Source organism: Eriocheir sinensis, chromosome 64 (genome assembly GCF_024679095.1).
Source record: "Eriocheir sinensis breed Jianghai 21 chromosome 64, ASM2467909v1, whole genome shotgun sequence".
In the NCBI taxonomy this organism is placed as follows: Eukaryota; Metazoa; Arthropoda; class Malacostraca; order Decapoda; family Varunidae; genus Eriocheir; species Eriocheir sinensis.
Genome location: NC_066572.1, coordinates 7,761,189 through 7,779,849, shown reverse-complemented (window position 1 = coordinate 7,779,849; position 18,661 = coordinate 7,761,189). Strand labels below are relative to the sequence as shown.

The 18,661-nt window shown below is 44.3% G+C and overlaps 1 long non-coding RNA gene across 1 annotated transcript; it reads left to right on the top strand.

Moving 5' to 3' along the window:
• The first annotated feature begins 15,888 nt into the window (after positions 1 to 15,888).
• On the top strand, positions 15,889 to 18,015 carry LOC126987366 (uncharacterized). Its single transcript, XR_007740819.1, has 3 exons — positions 15,889 to 16,555; positions 16,724 to 17,155; positions 17,323 to 18,015. It is a non-coding gene; the product is annotated as an uncharacterized LOC126987366 (long non-coding RNA).
• The last annotated feature ends 646 nt before the right edge of the window (positions 18,016 to 18,661 follow it).

Genomic DNA, 18,661 nt, shown 5'->3' with positions numbered 1-18,661 from the left:
CCTTCCTTTATAGCTTCTTGGCTCCTTCTTGATTGTTTCACTTTTCTGTCTCCCTATATTCAGACTTTCCGATTTTATCCTTTCCGATTGACCTATTTTCCCATTTCTTTATTTTATTTCCCTGTTTTCTTCTTTTCCCTTCTCCTCTTGTTTATCTGCAACAATAAACTATCAATCAATCAATTATCTCCTCTTTGCACATCTTCTTACCTTACGGAACCTTACGGTGTTGCTGGACGCAGGCCAAAGCTAGGCCTCTATGTCCAGATCATTGTCGCTGTCAAAACTGATATTCAGGTGGTGTGCCGGCCGGGGTGGTTAACAATTTTTCTTCAAAATTATATTTAATTTGTTGGTTTGACCAAAACTTATCTAAACGTTTCTCAAATGATATCACGCTCACTGCCTCTACTACATCCTTGGGAAGGCTATTTCCACAGGCATCAACGACTCTTGAATTGATCGAGAACATCTGCCTCTTTTGCGTCCTGGACCTCATTTTCCATAGTTTCAATTTGTGTCCACGTGTTGGCCCTGTATGTCTCTCAAGTTGCATGGATGTTCACATCCTCATCATATTTACCTTTGAGGATTTTATATACCTCAATCATGTCTCCCCTTAGCCTTCTGTAAGTCATTGTTGGTATCTCCAATTGTTTCAGTCGCTCTGGATATGTGAGGTTCTTGAATCCTGGTAATAACTTGGATGCTCTTCTCAGGACATTTTCCACAATCCTTATATCCTTCTTCTTGTACGGGACCATACTGACTGAGCATACTCAAGATGAGGTCTTACCATGGTCTTGAAGAGACATCTAAATGTATGCACATCAAGAGTAGTAAATGTACGACGTATCATAGCCATTATTTGGTTGGCCTTATTAACTTTTTCAGATATGTGCTTCGAATGTCAAAAGCCCATCAGTCAAAATTCCCAGATCTTTCTCTCTTGTAACCTTCTTAATTTCTGTTCTATCCGATCCCTCTTCACGAATGTAATATACTGTCTCCTCTGGTGCTCGGTGACTGCTGTGTATCTTGAGGTGACTACACTTGTCAGGATGAAGTGGAAGCAGATTTTTCTCAGACCACTTCAGAAGATTTCCGAGGTCCTCTTGCAGTGCTGACTGGTCCTGCTGAGAGTCAATCCTTCTAAAAACCTTGGTGTCATCAGCAAATAAGAAAATACTTGACTTCATGTTCGTAGGTAAGTCATTGATGAACAGGACGAAAAGGACTGGTTCCAGCACACTGCCCTGTGGAACTCCACTTGCTACACTCTTCCAACTAGAATACTTTCCCCTAATATGGACTCGCTGTTTTCTGTCAGTCAGGAAATTTGCAATCCACTGGTATATATCACCTGTTATGCCATAACTTGTTAGTTTATTCAGGAGCCTCTGGTGTGGTACCTTGTCAAACGCTTTCTGGAAATCCATGTAGATCACATCCACCTCTCCTCCTTCATCCAGAATTCTGGTCCACTCGTCCATCACATGTAGCATTTGGAGGACTGTAGATCTTCCCGGTATAAAGCCAAACTTTGTCAGATAATAACTTGTGCTTCAATAAATGCTCCATTACTTTCTCTCGTAGAATCGACTCCATAATCTTACTCACCACACTAGTCAGGCTCACTGGACGATAGTTAATGGGTTCGGATTTGTCACCTTTCTTATATATTGCACTCACATTAGTAGTCTTCCAATCGTCTGGTAACCTACCCTCTTGAAGCGATGTGTTAAAAAGATTTACAAGTACATCGCCCAGCTCCTCCCTTAACTCTACCAGAATCCTCGGGTGGATACAATCCGGACCTGGGGATTTATCAGTTTTAAGTTTCTGGAGTTGTCTCTTTACATCTTCGATGCTTATTATAATATTTGGTATCGATCTCACTTCTGTATACAGCGGATCCAGGTAGTCCGGTATATCGGTTTCTATTGTAAAAACTTTACTAAAGTAGTCAGAGAGCACATGAGCTTTATCCCCATCTGTTCTGGCAATCCAGACCTCTCCATTCACCTCCTCCCGCAAGTTTGCTATCCCTGTCTTGGTTTTTAGCTTGTCCTTGACATAACACCAAAACTTCTTTGGATTTCTTTTTGCTTCCATGGCAATTCTTCGTTCATTGTTTCTTTGCGCTTTTCGTGTAAACTTCTTTACTTTATTTCTCTGTCTCGTGAAAATTCGATATTTATCTGGTTCTCGAGTCTCCATATATCTCTGCCAACATCTGTGTTTTTTCCTTATAGTTTGATAGGTTTCTAGGTCCAAAGGGGTGTTGTTCTTCCTTGTATCACTGTCATCATTGCACTTTCTTATTGGTACATATTTGCTTTCCAAAACTCCAAGCTTGTCTCTGAGGTGACACCATTTTTCTTCATTCCCTTTTATAGACAAAATCCGGTTCTCCCAATCTTGAGTTATCTCCTCTCTCATGCTAGTGTAATTACCCTTGTCATATAGGAATATTTTCCTGCGTGTAACATTTTTATTTGTGTAGGCATTGTACTTAAATTCTAACATGCTATGGTCACTTTTTCCAAGGGGGGGAAGTTACTTTCATTTCCTCAACTATTCCTTCTTCATTGGACAAAACAAGATCCAGTAGTTTTGGGCAATCACTCCCTCTTGCTCTGGTGGGTCCTGTGACATGTTGGTACATATAAATATCTCTGATTGTTTCCAAAAACCTAAATTCATTGCTCAGCTCCTCACAGGCCGTTGTCCAATTGTCCCAGTTTATTCTTGGATAATTAAAATCCCCTGAAATAAGAATGTGGGATGCATTATGCTCTGAGACTTCCTTTAATAGTTTGTTCAATTGGCCATTATTCATAAGTTCACTGTTTGGACTTCTATAGACACAACCTATAAGAAGCACACCACCCTTTTCTAAAATTAATTCAACCCATAATGACTCCTGGTAATTAGTTTCAAACTTAACTTCTCTAGCCGCCAAACTGGATTTGATGTATATTATTATCCCTCTGCCCTCGTTGCTAGTAATGTTAGAGAACATGTTGTATCCATTAATCTTCAGTTCTGTCTCTGTTACCAAATACCTTAAATTTTTTGGCTTTACTTCATTCATCATTATAAACTCTGGACCATTCTCTTCTTGACTAGCTCTTAACCGTAGCTCGACCATTTTATTTGTCAGAGTATCCGCATTTGTGTACCAGCACAAAAATTGTTTACCTTTACTTGTCTTGAATGTGTTACCCTTAGCCTTAACTTTACCAATCTCTTTAGCACTACTGTTTACATTTGTTTTCTTGTTTTTTTCACTTTCATTTTTTCTGGTGGACCTCTCACTCTGAAGATAAAATTTCCCGACTCATCCTCCCCTTCCAATTTTTTAGCCTCAGCTACAAGATCACTGAAAATTTTCCTCTGAGACGGAGTGAGATCATGTTTTAGGATTATGTCCTTATATTCCTCCTTGCCTTTAAGTTTCTTGGTATGTTGTAGTACTTCATTCTTAGATGCCAATGTATCAAACTCTACCATTAACGGTCTTGGCCTCCTTGCATTATCATCCAGTTTACCCATTCTAAACATTATCTTAGGGAAAATATGTCGCGTCTCCAATCCCATTGTTTCTTGAACCAATTTGACAACAAATCGATGGTCATCTTCCCACCTTTTCATTCCGTCTTTTTCCTTGCTCTCAGGTACACCATAAATTACAATATTGTTTTTCCGGGCTTCCTCATCTTTGAGCTCGTTGAGTTGTTGTTCTTGTTTCACTCTAATTTCCTCCTTCAACTTTTTCTCGTTTTCTTCCATTTTTTCCTGGAACTGCCTCATTTCCTCATTCATAACGTCCCGTAGAGATGGTACTGTTTCTGACCAGTGTTTGTAAACAAAAGCGCCAACTTTTGACGGTGGGGAAGCCAAATAACACAACACCGGCTCAGGCGTTTCTAGAATTACCGTCCATATGTAGTACGTGTCAACGTGTGGTTTTCAGGTTTTGTAAGTTTTCTAAAATGCAGATAATAAGAATTTGAATTCATATATGTTTTTTATTTGAAATATCAATATAGTATCGTTTTCGGCTATCGGACTTACCGCTAGCTAGTATCGGAATTGTGGATTTGTATCGGGTATCGATTATCGCCTATATTTGTGTCTCCAGTTAACGAATATCGGTTATCACCGATATGGTTTTCCATTATCAGTTATCGGTTATAGGGAATAAGGTTTTCTGTTATCGTGCCCAGCCATGGGCAGGGGTCACATAAATGTCACCCATGCATGGTTTGTGCATTAATTGTGGAGATTTAGGTGTAGCCAAGAAGGCTTTGGCTCGAGTAGCTGTACTCATATTTTTTAAACATATTTCTTTCTTTATTATTATTGTTATTTGCTTTACGTCCTCAATTTATTTTTAGATAACAGCAACATTGATATTTCTTTACCTTTTAAGGGCCATTTAATTAGGTTACAATTATGTGTCTTAAATAATTACCGTATGTTCTAGTCCTCTCTAGTAATGTAGTTATTTCTGTGTTCCACAGATGGAGCTTGTTGCGGCATACATTTTCAATCGCAGACTGTGCAGGGAAAGGAGATATCGGGACCCAGTCGACCCACTACATGTCAGTGATGAACACCTGTTGCAGGTGTATAGATTTCCCCGTCAGGAAATCATCAGGCTCTGCGATGAGCTGCGCCCCCACCTGGAAAGGAGAACCAGGAGGGCACATGCACTCCCAACACACACCCAGGTTCTGGCTGCATTAAGGTTTTTGCGAGTGGCAGCTTTCAAGGTGTTATTGGAAACGGTGTTGGAATGGACCAATCAAGGGCCATTGATAAAGTAACTCAGGTACTTTGTGAAAAGGCCAGTCATGAGATAAAGATGTCAACCACAGCAATAGATATAATAGAATTTTTAAGATAGTTTTCATGCATTCCATAATGATACATAATGGATTAATGAATTTTCAACTTCACAGGAGACAGTGCATATCCTCTGGAGCCATTCCTGATGACCCCAGTTGGTCTGGCACCAGTCTTTGCTCTCTAAACTGTCCTTTTTCGGATTCTATCCCTCTCTCTGTTCCTAAGGCTCTTCGTCTCATCAGCTCTCCTCCTCCTACTGATAGCCTTCTACCTCTTAAATTCCACCGCTCCGGGAGGAGCAAGTAGAGGGGCGGGGAGCAAGGCCCTGCCCGCGCCCCGCGGCCAGGCGCCAGGCGGGAAGTGTTGCCAACTCGCACATATTTTTGCTACATGTTCTTGTATAATCTAATATATACTGTAACGTTCTAGACTGTACTGTTCGGTATATATAGGAGAAGAGGGCGAGAGGAGTTAGTCCCAGTCATAGTAAGCTAGTGGTCAGTGATGAGTCAAGAGTGAATTGTACAACTAAGGAAGAATATTAAACTACAGAAGCTGTGCAAGGTGTTTCCATATCTCCCTCCCACGGAGTCTCCTGACGGCGACACGGAACCCAAGTAACACGTCCGGCATAACAATAGGTTTTCTTCGTGTGTTGGTGCTACTTGTTTCTTGTGTTTACATGTTAGTTTATAATTAGACTAAGTTCTAAGTGTTATGAGCGACAATTTAGTCTTGTATGGCTGAATCCTGTCCCTTGACCCTTAGTTCATCATCAGAATCTCTAAACAAATATATTTACCTTAAGTAAAAGTGTTAAAGTCACGCTACCCATATTATTTGGCAGATGATAATCCTGTGTGCGATAACGGTGCCTTATTAGACTTGGTAAATGAACTACTAATTTTACTCTCTGGTTTAAGTGATCAACAATTAATTCTACTTTGAGGTATAATTAACCAACATTATTAAGGAGTGCCCATGCCAGGCACGACATTAAGAATAGTTTTCTGTTGACCAGCAGACTTACTATAGTCCAACCATTTCCAATAGTCTGTTGAGGCAGTGGCTTCTGCAGGTCCTTTCCTCCCTTCTGCTTTGCCACACAGTTCCAGTTACCTATTTCCTCCGTTTCCTGTCCCGTCTTTCACAAACTGGGCACCTGTAATGCACCACTACTTGATTTACATTTCTCAGCCCTGAGCATCTCTTTGTGGCACCACTTATCACCCCTGTGCACAGGGCAGAGTTAGTAGCCATTTCTCTTCCACACCAACTACCTTCCTGTATAGATGATTTCTCAGTAATTACTTATTTGTTGTGCTGTATCAGCTGTTACGTGCTACATCAAGCTGTAATACTCAAACTGCAGGTTAATCCAATAAAAAAAGTGAATGACTAAGTCATGTGTTATTATTCCCAAGCTCCATTGGCAATGGCGAGTACACATTATATAACTGAAGCATATTACACATTCATTGAACACAATTAAAACTAACTACCCTAATCAAATTAAATGTAACCTAACCTCATCTGACCTAATTAAACTAAATATAAGGTAACCTAACATAACCTGGCCTTTATGTCTGCTCCCAAAATGAAATAAATGGAAATAAATATGATATTAATTTGAAAAATATATCTGAGGAACAAAAAGAGGGAAAATGACAAGAATTGAACTATGAAACAAGAATTGTTGGCTTCAAGATGACCTCAACTGACTAAGAATGACAAGATCTACGCAATGTGACAGGTCAGAATTGAGTCTTGAAAATGATTTCTGATGATTAAGAATGACATGATCTACTGAATGACAACAATTGTCTGCTTTGAAAATGACCTCAGCTGAAATAATATTGCATGCATTTAACCTTTTTACATCCCTCTCCAACATCCTGTTGTAACCCGTAATCCGGGTCACACAGGGGAGACGATACACTGTTTGTACTAGTGACACTTGACTTAAAATTCTGGTACTTTAGGAGTATTTAAAGGAGTTCGTAAATGGGGTGATGAAACGGTGTCGCCTTTCTTATATGTATTTTATTCTACCTTAATACTACTTAATATTACAGAGGGTAAAAATATTGTTTAAACCAGCGACTGGCTTACTAGACTCAATGAGTCTTCAGGTTTTCTTTCACTATTGGTTACTGACGTTAACACTGGTATAATATTGAGTAAAAACTCACACAATAAAGTATCATAGAAATATAATCCTAAGTAAAACTAAGATAATAGAACACAATAGATATGTTAGATACGCTTTCCTCTATGGTACCACATTACTCCATACTCACAGTAGCAACGATGAATGTTCTACCCATGTTGTCTAGGGAAGGACAACTGAGTGTCCAGCAACGAACAGAGTGCTGGTTGATCTGAGGTCAAGCCTGAATAAATGCTTCTTATATAGGCAGACATACATACAGACATCGCGAGGGTAATACGTCAGGCGTGTGAGTCATACATCAAACTCACACCGAGCTCATACAATAATCTACCTAACCGACATGTGTAATAAGGTCGATTTTAATCCTAGTGTAGCTGTCACGCGGTGACGCAGCTTTGTTTTCATAACATTTTGTTCCGCGGTTGATCGTGTTTTGGCCGCGGTGATTGTGTTTTGGCTTAGAGAGATAAGCGGGTGCGTTAATGGGCAATTGCAATTGTGTATAGGTTGGTAAATGAACAGTGCATTTGGGGACAATCATGTGTTGGAGTCCGTGTTGTGTTTTAGCGGTCGATACCGCTGTTGTCATCGGAAAATATTGCCGGTGAAGATGATGATGACACGAGTGGTGTCGCAGCCCTCGGGGCACCACATACCCCCCCCGTTAAAATCACGCCACGTCCTCGTGGCACGAAGCGTTCCGCCCGGCGGACGACCATGGAGGGCCAAGACGGGGATGGCGGGATCGTGGGGGAGGAGGCCTGCGAGAGACGGGACCTGAAGAGACAGAAGAAGGCCACCCCACCGGCGACGAAGACGACGCCGAGGAGGAGCAGCCACCCCCACCAAGGGAGGAAGGGGTCGAAGGCGGGGACCGGAGAGACGGATTCCTGAAGCGCGTGAAGTGCAGGAGGGAGGTCCAGCGGGGGGGCCAGAGACGACCCGGGCGACGGCGGCGGGGAGGGGAAGGGGCCAAGGGGAGTCTTGGCCAGGAGCGATGAGACCACGTCACGTCCGATGTGGAAGGGGGCGCGATGAACCGTCAGCGGGGCGTCACCGTCCATAGTAGCAGAGGCAGGGAGGCTGAAGGCGTCGGAGTGGGCACTACAGCCCATACCGAGGCTGAGGAGACCCGTCCCGTTGATGGTCTGCTTGTATTTGGAGACCGGGCTGTCCGGGCAGACCATGGTGACCACCTGGGGAGTATCGGTAGCGAAGACCCAGCCCGCAGGAGACGGGATGAAGACCGGGGGGAAGACTCTGAGGAGAGACTTAGAACACAGCGAGAGGGCGTCTGGGCGATCGAGAAAGAGAGCGATCTCGCAGCGCCGGACAGAAGTCGAGTAGACAGGGGCGACAGGGGGACATACATAGAGCAGGTGGTGTTTAGTACAGCGGTCCAAGGAGTCCAAGAGCATATAGTGAGTGCGGTCTTCAGAAACCGCAAGGTAAGTGGTATGGGTGTCGGTGTGCAGTAAATTTGGCGTGCCATCAAGATTAAAAGGCAAAGCGTGCATTTTTAAAACATCGATAACGTAAGTGGTATACGATTTAATGGGGATTTGTAAGTAGAAGTGAAGGGTTCCTGAGGAAAGCGTACCTTTAGAAATAACCCTAGAGACATCTCTATACAATGCTAAATATTCATGTGCTGCAGGGAAAAGTAAGCCTGGGTAATGGAGTGACGCATTGCTGAGCACACGAAATAGTACATCATTTGGAAGGAGGAGAGGGGAAACCTGCGTTTGGGACAGCTGCTGAAGGCCAAGCTTGAGATTCAGAGTATCATGATTTAGGTCACTAAGTGCCAACTGAATGAGAAGGATAGTCTCCAAAATACGCATTTCCCCTTCAATTTGTAAGGTTTTTAGTGAGAACTGACGGATAATAGCTGAGGCCAAAGCCGAGGCGGACTCTAGACGGGAGATGGCAGAATGAACATGACGGAGGTCCCGAACTGTGGCGTTGAGGACTTCCTGATGGAGGTTAAGTTGACGTCTCTCTTCTGTGGACAGAGTGTAGAGCTGGGAGAGCTTCCCGTGTATCACATCTATTTGGGCCTGAGTGGCCGTGCCGAAAAGGAGGTTTGCTACCGAGCCAAGGAAATCCACGGCCCCTCGCTTCTGGCGAGTCCGAAACGGGCTTCCATCTCTACCACTCATAGCCGACAGAAAGCTGTTAAGATCTTTGAATAACTTCGCAAACTCAATGTGAAAAGAGTCTAGAGTGCGCCTGAGTAGACCAACAGTAGGGAACGATTGATTCATATGCTCAATCGACCATGAAACTTCCGCTGTTAGATTTGCCACGTTGATGAGAGGACGTTGGATGTCGTCCGTCTTGATGACGACGGGGACAACATAGTACCGTCCTGTCAACAGCATCTTAAAGACTGGGGAGAAGACGAGGCTGACGAATGGGTTGCTCCCGGGAGGGATCAAGGGAAGACAAGGAGAGGGCAACACCCAGGATCTGTAATTATAGGGGGCATCAGTTCGTTGGTCGTTGGCGATACTCAAGAGGGCGTTCCATCACATTGGGGAGAGAAGGGGGTACCGTATTGGAGCGTAATGAGCGACTGACACAGGGCTCTGAAGGAGCTGAGGGAACCAATGAGGGGACCTCTGAAGCATCTGAGGAGACAGGAGCCGGTGAGGAGAGCTCGGAAGGAGCTGGAAAGGACAATGGCAGCGGCTCCTCGGGGAATAAGTCATGGGGAGTGGGTCCACTTCTACTACTTGATCAGGGAGAGGGTATGCACGCCTGACATTAGGAGAGTCATGGAAGCCAAGAGAGTCCTCGTGAACGACCTGTACATTATTTGTGTGAACTGTCTTGATCTTACCACCTCTAACATGACGCAGTCGTAAGACTACAGGGCTTATTTTTTCTAGCACCCTAAAAGGTCCATTGAACAAGGGCTGGAGCTTCTTTGGTTCGCCCTTTGTACATACATGCCTTAAGTAGACCCGATCTCCTACTACCAACTGTTTGGGTTTGGATTTCCTAAACATTCTTTCTGACTCCTGCCATCCTATATCTATATTGGTCTGACATAGTTTATAGGTCCGCTGCGCGACACTAGAAGTAAATGCTTTATAGCTGTCAACATCATAACAAGGTTGGAGTTTATTCTCAAGCACTTCAAAAGGAACATTTGGGTCCTGAGAGAAAAGCAAGAAAATGGTGAATCTTTCAGAACACGATGGTAGGCAGTGTTGTAGGCGTGTGTTGCAACCGGAAGCATTTGGTCCCAGATACCGCGATTGTCCTCGCACAAAGTTCTCAAGATATTTATTAAGGTGCCATTAGGCCTTTCTATCACACCGTTTGCAGACGGGTGATAAGGAGTTGTCCTTAGATGATCAATCTGTAACAACTGAGTCAACTCTCGTAAGAGAGTGTTGACGAACTCCTTTCCTTGATCCGTGACTAGAATCGGCGGGATGCTGTGTACACAGACTACGTTCTTGTAGAACGCAGCTGCCACTTCCTTGGCTGCCTTCGTACGAAGGGGTTGCTACCAAGAAGCGTGACAGGACGTCTATCACTGTCAGTACATACCTATAGCCTTCGTCTGAAACAGACAAAGGTCCGACAATATCCATATGGACTCTGTCAAACGGTTGGCCAACCTCTGGATACCTCATAAGTGGAGCTGGCGGGGATCCCTCTTCTTAAACCGACAACAGACAGGACAAGATCTGACATATTGCTCCACGTCCGCCTTCATTCCCGGCCAGTACGCAAACTTGCGACAGCGTGCCAACGTAACCTTAGTGCCTCCATGCCCTGCAGGTAGCATGGAATGCGCCAAAGCTAACGCGTTAGGAATGTAGCTTGGTGGAACGATAACCAGTCTTTTCTGCTTGTTGTATTCATCGCAAACATCGCGGTAGAGAATGCCGTTCTCTACACACTTCACTAAGAGGCATGTTTTTGAAGTGCCTCTTAGCTGCATTTAACGTTACATTGCTCCTCTCTGCAACCTTTCTCTCATCTCTCTCATGTACGTTACCACCGGTGGTTTGTTCAAAAGCATGCTTCAATTCTCTCAGTTCAGGATCGCGATCCTGGTGCTCCATGAGTCCAGCAAGACTCCAATGGAGAAACTTATCCTGTTTGTCATGTCCCTCCGGAGAGGCGACAGACATGTCCTGTCCACCCGTAAGGGTGACAGACATAATTCGAGCATCCAATTCGCCTTCTATCACGTCACTCTCCTGATTCCTAATCCTTGACAAAAAATCTGCTACCATGTTGCTGGAGCCTGGGAGATAATCAATACTAAAGTCAAATTCTCCTAGAAGTGTCTGCCAGCGTGCAATCCTGCTGCTAGGTACTGTGCTTTTTAACAGCCAAGTCAGTGGTCTATGATCCGACAGGATGTGTATCCTATAACCCAAGATAAGGGGTCGGTTAGTACTGAGGCCATAGATGACTGCTAAAGCTTCTCTCTCTACCGCTGAGTAGTTACGTTCTGCTCCATTCAGGGTTCTACTAAAATATGCTATGGGACGTAAACTACCATTTTCATCCTTTTGTTGCAACACACCACCTATTGCCTTATCTGACGCATCTGTGGTGAGATTGAAGGGCTTCCGGAAATCCGGAAAGGCTAAAACAATGTCAGTCGTTAGACTGTTCTTTAGTGTGCTAAATGCATGGAATGCCTCTTCATTCCACTCCAGATGTGTCTTATCATTCTTGGTTACTTTCCTCCCTTTGAGTAAATTATTAAGTGGGGATGCTATCTTGGCAAAGTCTTTAATGAATTTCCTATAAAAGTTAACCAATCCCAGGAAACCTTGAAGTTCTTTGACTGTTTTCGGAGGAGTGAGTTGTTGCACCGCCTGTACCTTTGAGGGCTGAGGCTTCAAGCCAGAAGCACTAACAATGTGACCCAGGTAATCTACTTGCTCTTTGAAAAAGGAACACTTATCTAGTCTTAAGGACAGGTGAGCCTTCTGCAGTCTGTCCAAGACGGCATGGAGGTTCTTTAGGTGATGGTCCATGTCTTTCCCTTGTACTATCAAATCATCAAGGTATACATGTACAATTCTTCCTGTCAGACCTATGAGAACTTGATTCATGATCCGTTGATAGGCTGCAGGTGCTGTTTTTAATCCAAAGGGGACTGTAGTGAATTCATAGAGGCCATAAGGTGTCGTGAAGGCTGTCAAGTGTTTAGATTCCTCTGCCAATGGGACTTGGTGGTAGCCCTGGCGCAAATCAAGGGAGGTGAATACTTTACTTTCCCCTAACTGTTGCAAAATGAGGTTAATGTTAGGGAGGGGATGTTTGTCATCAATCAATTCATCGTTCAAAGCGCGGAAGTCGAGACAAAGTCTGACTCCACCATCCTTTTTGGCAACAGGGACTAGAGGTGCGCTGTAGGGTGACGCACTAGGGCGTATAATACCCTGGGCCTCAAGGTCCTTGAGCTGAATCTCTATTTCTTTATGATATTTTACTGGTATTGGGTATGGCTTTTTATATATAGGCTTGTCATTTATTAGCCTTAAAGTGTGAACATAATAGGGGGTAATAGTGAGTGGCTCGTTTTTTAGAGCAAACACATCAGGATACTTGCGGGTTAAGCCCTTCAGACAGCAATTTTCCGTTGTGAGGGTAAAAATAGCTCGTCTATCAGCTTATCGAGTACCATCTGCTTACTTGACTGGGTGACAGGCGGCTTTGTAGCTGTTTTTGTGACAGCCGCTACACATTCATTAGTCGATGATTGATAGTATTCTGAGTGACAAGAATAAATGTGTCCCATCACTTCACCTGTTGGCATCTCAATAGTTTCTTCAGTTGGGTTAGCATAGGGAATGATGAATTTACCTTTGGTTTGTTTGACGTTAGGAGTTAAGGTTACTAACCCGGGAAATAAAAATGAAGAAGGGATATCATTGGACCTTGGGAGAAATAAGGCTTGCTGGGCTCTGCCAATCTCTGCCTCCAGAGTGACATACCCTGCCGTGCCTGGTAGCAAGGACGCCACGTTAATAGCGTATGCTTTCACTGGTACTTCCTCCATCTCGTCTAAAGTAGGTTTAAGGTCGGTTAGTCAATCTTCTGGGCACGGGCTCATATCGTCCGCAGCCAGGGAATGTACTTCCACTGGGTAGGCGCCCACCATTACACTAAACTGCCCAGGTGTGGCCAGCGGTGCAGCTACCACATTTTGTCTCCACATAAATTCTAGGCCCAACAAAACTGCTGTTGGTAACACTATACCTTGTGATATTACTACAAACTTTTCTATAATTTCTCCGTGCCCAAAGTCTACTACTACTTCGGCTATTCCTTTATTAGGGATTGGAGTCCGATCTACCCCTTGTATGGAGAGAGGTTCTGTAACTATCATCTTCCCGCCTACCTTCCTAAATAAATCTTCTTCTATTAGGGACGCTCCTGCTCCTGTGTCTAGCATTGCGTAAACCATCTCCTTTGGTGCATTAGCGCCTACGCACAATCTCAACGTGAGGGCGTTGGTAGGGCCGTGGACTGCCGCAGCTACTCTGGGGTCGTTTTTTTTGTTCTTCTCGTGGTCAGGGTTGACCCAGGAGCTACGGGGTGAGGGACCGGCCGTGTACTCCGGGCGCCAGGCAGCGCAGGCGAGACAGGCTGACGCCTGTTTCGAGTGGGCTGGTACTGAGGGTACCGAGAGCCCGTTGGTGGGTGGTAGGCACCCCTATACTGCCTTCCATATGTGCAATCGCGAGCCATGTGTCCTACATACCCACAAGCATAACATGTGGGTGGCGTGGGCGCGTTCCCATATGGGCGTGTAGGTGGCGCGGCGTGCCGTCCTCCCCTTTGGGGTATCGGGTAACGTGACTGGCCTGGAGGGCGTGGAGGACGGCTTGTGAGACATGTTTGGGTCCGGATGCCTGGGTGGAACAGACGTTCAGCACTTTTATTTCTTTGGCGATATCGGCATCGGATAGCTTCGACTCTGGATAAGCTTTAATATACTCATACCCTTTCTTTAATACCTTCTGTGGGTCCCCTTTTCTTCCTCCGTTAGGATGAGTAAGAGGGCCGGAGGAAAGCCTCTCTGAGCCGTAAAGCGGTTATCTCAGTTAGCAAACTGGCATTGTCAGGCTTGAGAGCGATCAACTCGTCTCTCAATGTCTCCAGGCGGATGAGGAAGGTGCGGATGTTTTCTCCTGTCCGCCGTTTTGCCTCTCCCAATTCTTTCTGGAGGACCGAAAGGTCCTTACTGTGGGAAACACACGTAGGAAGTCTTCCTTTACTTTTTCCCAATCCTGTCCACATCTAGTGATACAACCGAGGAGATGATCGCGCGCTGCTCCCAGGGCATATTGTTTGGCTAACTCAATCTTTCCGGTAGTGTCCCAATTTGCCTGTGTCCGGCTTTCAATATCCTCTATCCATTTCTTTGCTAGCTTATGGCATGGGAGGTTTGGTGCTTTGCTACTTTTTTCTTCTCCACCACAAAATATAAGAGTCCCTGCACTCTACTAAAATCATTCAAGGTATGACGGCTAAGTAGCGTGACAAGATCATCATGGGCAAGGGTGATCGATTTTCCATCTCCTTTTTTGGGGGGAGGGTTCTTGCCTTCGTCTGGCATTTTTAACTCTAAAGTCTTATTCCCGTAATTCCAAGAATAACTGTCTTCTCCCTCGCTTTCGGATGTGGACATACACCAGTACAATACCAATATAAACCAATATAAATCGCAAGTTTCACCACAAGTTTCACCACAAGTTTCACCACAAGTTTCACCACAAGTTTCACCACAAGTTTCACCACCCCACACCTGACACCAATGTTGTAACCCGTAATCCGGGTCACACAGGGGAGACGACACACTGTTTGTACTAGTGACACTTGACTTAAAATTCTGGTACTTTAGGAGTATTTAAAGGAGTTCGTAAATGGGGTGATGAAACGGTGTCGCCTTTCTTATATGTATTTTATTCTACCTTAATACTACTTAATATTACAGAGGGTAAAAATATTGTTTAAACCAGCGACTGGCTTACTAGACTCAATGAGTCTTCAGGTTTTCTTTCACTATTGGTTACTGACGTTAACACTGGTATAATATTGAGTAAAAACTCACACAATAAAGTATCATAGAAATATAATCCTAAGTAAAACTAAGATAATAGAACACAATAGATATGTTAGATACGCTTTCCTCTATGGTACCACATTACTCCATACTCACAGTAGCAACGATGAATGTTCTACCCATGTTGTCTAGGGAAGGACAACTGAGTGTCCAGCAACGAACAGAGTGCTGGTTGATCTGAGGTCAAGCCTGAATAAATGCTTCTTATATAGGCAGACATACATACAGACATCGCGAGGGTAATACGTCAGGCGTGTGAGTCATACATCAAACTCACACCGAGCTCATACAATAATCTACCTAACCGACATGTGTAATAAGGTCGATTTTAATCCTAGTGTAGCTGTCACGCGGTGACGCAGCTTTGTTTTCATAACATTTTGTTCCGCGGTTGATCGTGTTTTGGCCGCGGTGATTGTGTTTTGGCTTAGAGAGATAAGCGGGTGCGTTAATGGGCAATTGCAATTGTGTATAGGTTGGTAAATGAACAGTGCATTTGGGGACAATCATGTGTTGGAGTCCGTGTTGTGTTTTAGCGGTCGATACCGCTGTTGTCATCGGAAAATATTGCCGGTGAAGATGATGATGACACGAGTGGTGTCGCAGCCCTCGGGGCACCACAATCCTATTCCATTCAGTCACAACTGTTACCATAATCCCCTTTTCTCTCTTATATACATACATCACTCAAGTAGCATGTGCTCAATCATATCGTCACCCCTCTTTCACACCTACATTAATGTCACACCTTGGGACTAACACCTTGCCACCATCTGGAAGAGGATGTCCTCCCCCTCCCCGGCACCACCACACTGCACTCAACCCTCCCACCACTATCATTCCAACCTCCCACTGATGTGTTAGATCCCTGAACCCCTACCTACTGTTCTTTACAATGTGTTTATAATGTGTACATTTTTAGCTTAGCGGCTGGTAAGACCAAATACACTATATTATTACTATTAGCACACACACACTTGACCAATAAGCCCAGGCCACAACAGCCAGCCCAGCACAGTCACCAAAAAGATCAGACCTTTCACAGGACCCACCAACCACATGAAGCCTGGGGTGGAAAGTGAATAACAGATCATGCCGTCACAGTCACCATTTGTTCCAACAGATGAATATTTTCTGTTCTCTGTGCTACACACAGCCCTGTAACACCACCACAACAAACACTTGCACTCACACACACAGCAGAACTGAATCAGCACAGCACCTCAGGAGAAGTGGACCTTCATGTGCCTGACAATCTCACCCTTAGTCATGAAACGTTTCCCACAAACATCGCACTTGAACCCTTTATGACCAGAGTATCTGAAGACGTGCATGTCCAATATACTCTTCAGTTTGAACCTTTTCCCACAAACTTCACACTCATGACTTCTTGCATCAGTGTGTGTAACAAGGTGTAATTTGAGGGTACCCTTCTGACTGAAACATTGCCCACAAACTTCACACTCATGATTTCTTTCACCAGTGTGTGTAAGAGTGTGTAATTTGAGGTTATCCTTCCGAATGAAACATTTCCCACAAACTTCACACTCATGATTTCTTTCACCAGTGTGTGTAACAAGGTGTAATTTGAGGGTACCCTTCTGACTGAAACATTTCCCACAAACTTCACACTCATGCTTTCTTTCACCAGTGTGTGTAAGAGTGTGTAATTTGAGGTTACTCTTGTGACTGAAACATTTCCCACAAACTTCACACTCATGATTTCTTTCACCAGTGTGTATAAGAGTGTGTAATTTGAGGGTACCCTTCTGACTGAAACATTGCCCACAAACTTCACACTCATGATTTCTTTCACCAGTGTGTGTAAGAGTGTGTAATTTGAGGGTACCCTTCTGACTGAAACATTTCCCACAAACTTCACACTTATAATTTTTTTCACCAGTGTGTGTAAGGGTGTGTTTCCTGAGGATACTCTTCCGACTGAAACATTTTCCACAAACTTCACACTCATGATTTCTTTCACCAGTGTGTGTAAGGGTGTGTGTGTTGAGGTGACCCTTATGATTGAAACATTTCCCACAAACTTCACACTCATGGTTTCTTGCACCAGTGTGTGCAAGGTGTGTGTGTTGAGGTGACCCTTCTGATTGAAACATTTCCCACAAACTTCACACTCATGATTTCTTGCACTGGTGTGTGTAAGGGTGTGTGTGTTGAGGTGACCCTTCTGATTGAAACATTTCCCACAAACTTCACACTCATGGTTTCTTGCACCAGTGTGTGTAAGGGTGTGATGTTTGGGGTTACTCCTATTACTAAACCTTTTGCCACACTCCCGACTTTCATGAGGTCTTACACCAGAGTGTGTGGGTGTATTTGTTGAGGTCATCCTTCCCTGCATGTCTTTTCTCACACTCTTGGCTTTGGTCAGTAAACTTGCTCTCATTCTCAGATCTTCTCACACTTCTGAAATTCAAACTTCCCCCTTTGTGGATGAAGAGGCCAGCAGTTGTTGTTGTTGGTGGTGGTTGTGTTGGTGGTGTTTTTTATCACTCCTGAACCTCACACCAGTAGCAGTCTGCTCCTGCTGATCCCAGCCACTCCAGCTGCTGTCCCGCCTTGCAGCCTCCACTGCAACACTACTCTGGATGTGAGGAGTTGGCTGGCCTTGAGGAACCTCAGAGATGCTGGAGAAGGCGGCGAGGTTGCTTCAAAGCCACACTCAGTGACCAATTGAGCAGGCAAGGCGAGGGATGCACCAAGGAGTCCTGAAGTCAGCGGCAGCAGGGACGGAACAAGTACTGACCACAGCAACTGTCTCGATGCCTCACTTCAACACTAACACCAGTGGTGGACATTGGGACACAAAGTCATGTGCTGAAAAAAAAAAAAAAAAGACTGGTAAGGAAACTGAAGTTGGTGGGAGGGATCAGGGCGGTGGTGGGTGCACCGAAGGCAAGCCACAGGCCACCGGGTCAGGCAAATAGTGCGTGTACTGATAATAAGCTAATGCAATAATAGTGTCTTTTGAACTAACCTAAATAAATCTAAAGCGATATTCGTAACAATACTAAGACAGAACTACACGTAAATGGACAATATCCAGCGACCAAAGCTGCAAGCTTGATAGTTTTAAGGTCTGTTAACACATTAATTGCGTTTGGCAACTCAGCGCTCTTGCCTGCTCCGCGGAACTTTCACGGCGCCCACCACGCCAGTGTTAGGGATGGGCAAGTACCGTTAATTTGAGTACCGGTAGTACCGGTACCGAAAACTCAAGTACCGTTAGTACCGATACCGGTACCGGTACCCAAAGGAGTTTTTTTCTTAATGACTTCTGATGAAATTCCCAAACAAATTTCCTGTAAAGAAAACCCTCTCTCTTCCTTCAACTTAATATCAACTAGAGTAGAAATGCAACGTTTAGGAGCCTTCTGATTAATGTAAAATCACTTAGGTTTAAGGACAGATCACCTAGTCTACCATGGGGTCTGTGTGGTCTAATTTTCTATGTAAATCTATGTAAATCTCTCTCTCTCTCTCTCTCTCTCTCTCTC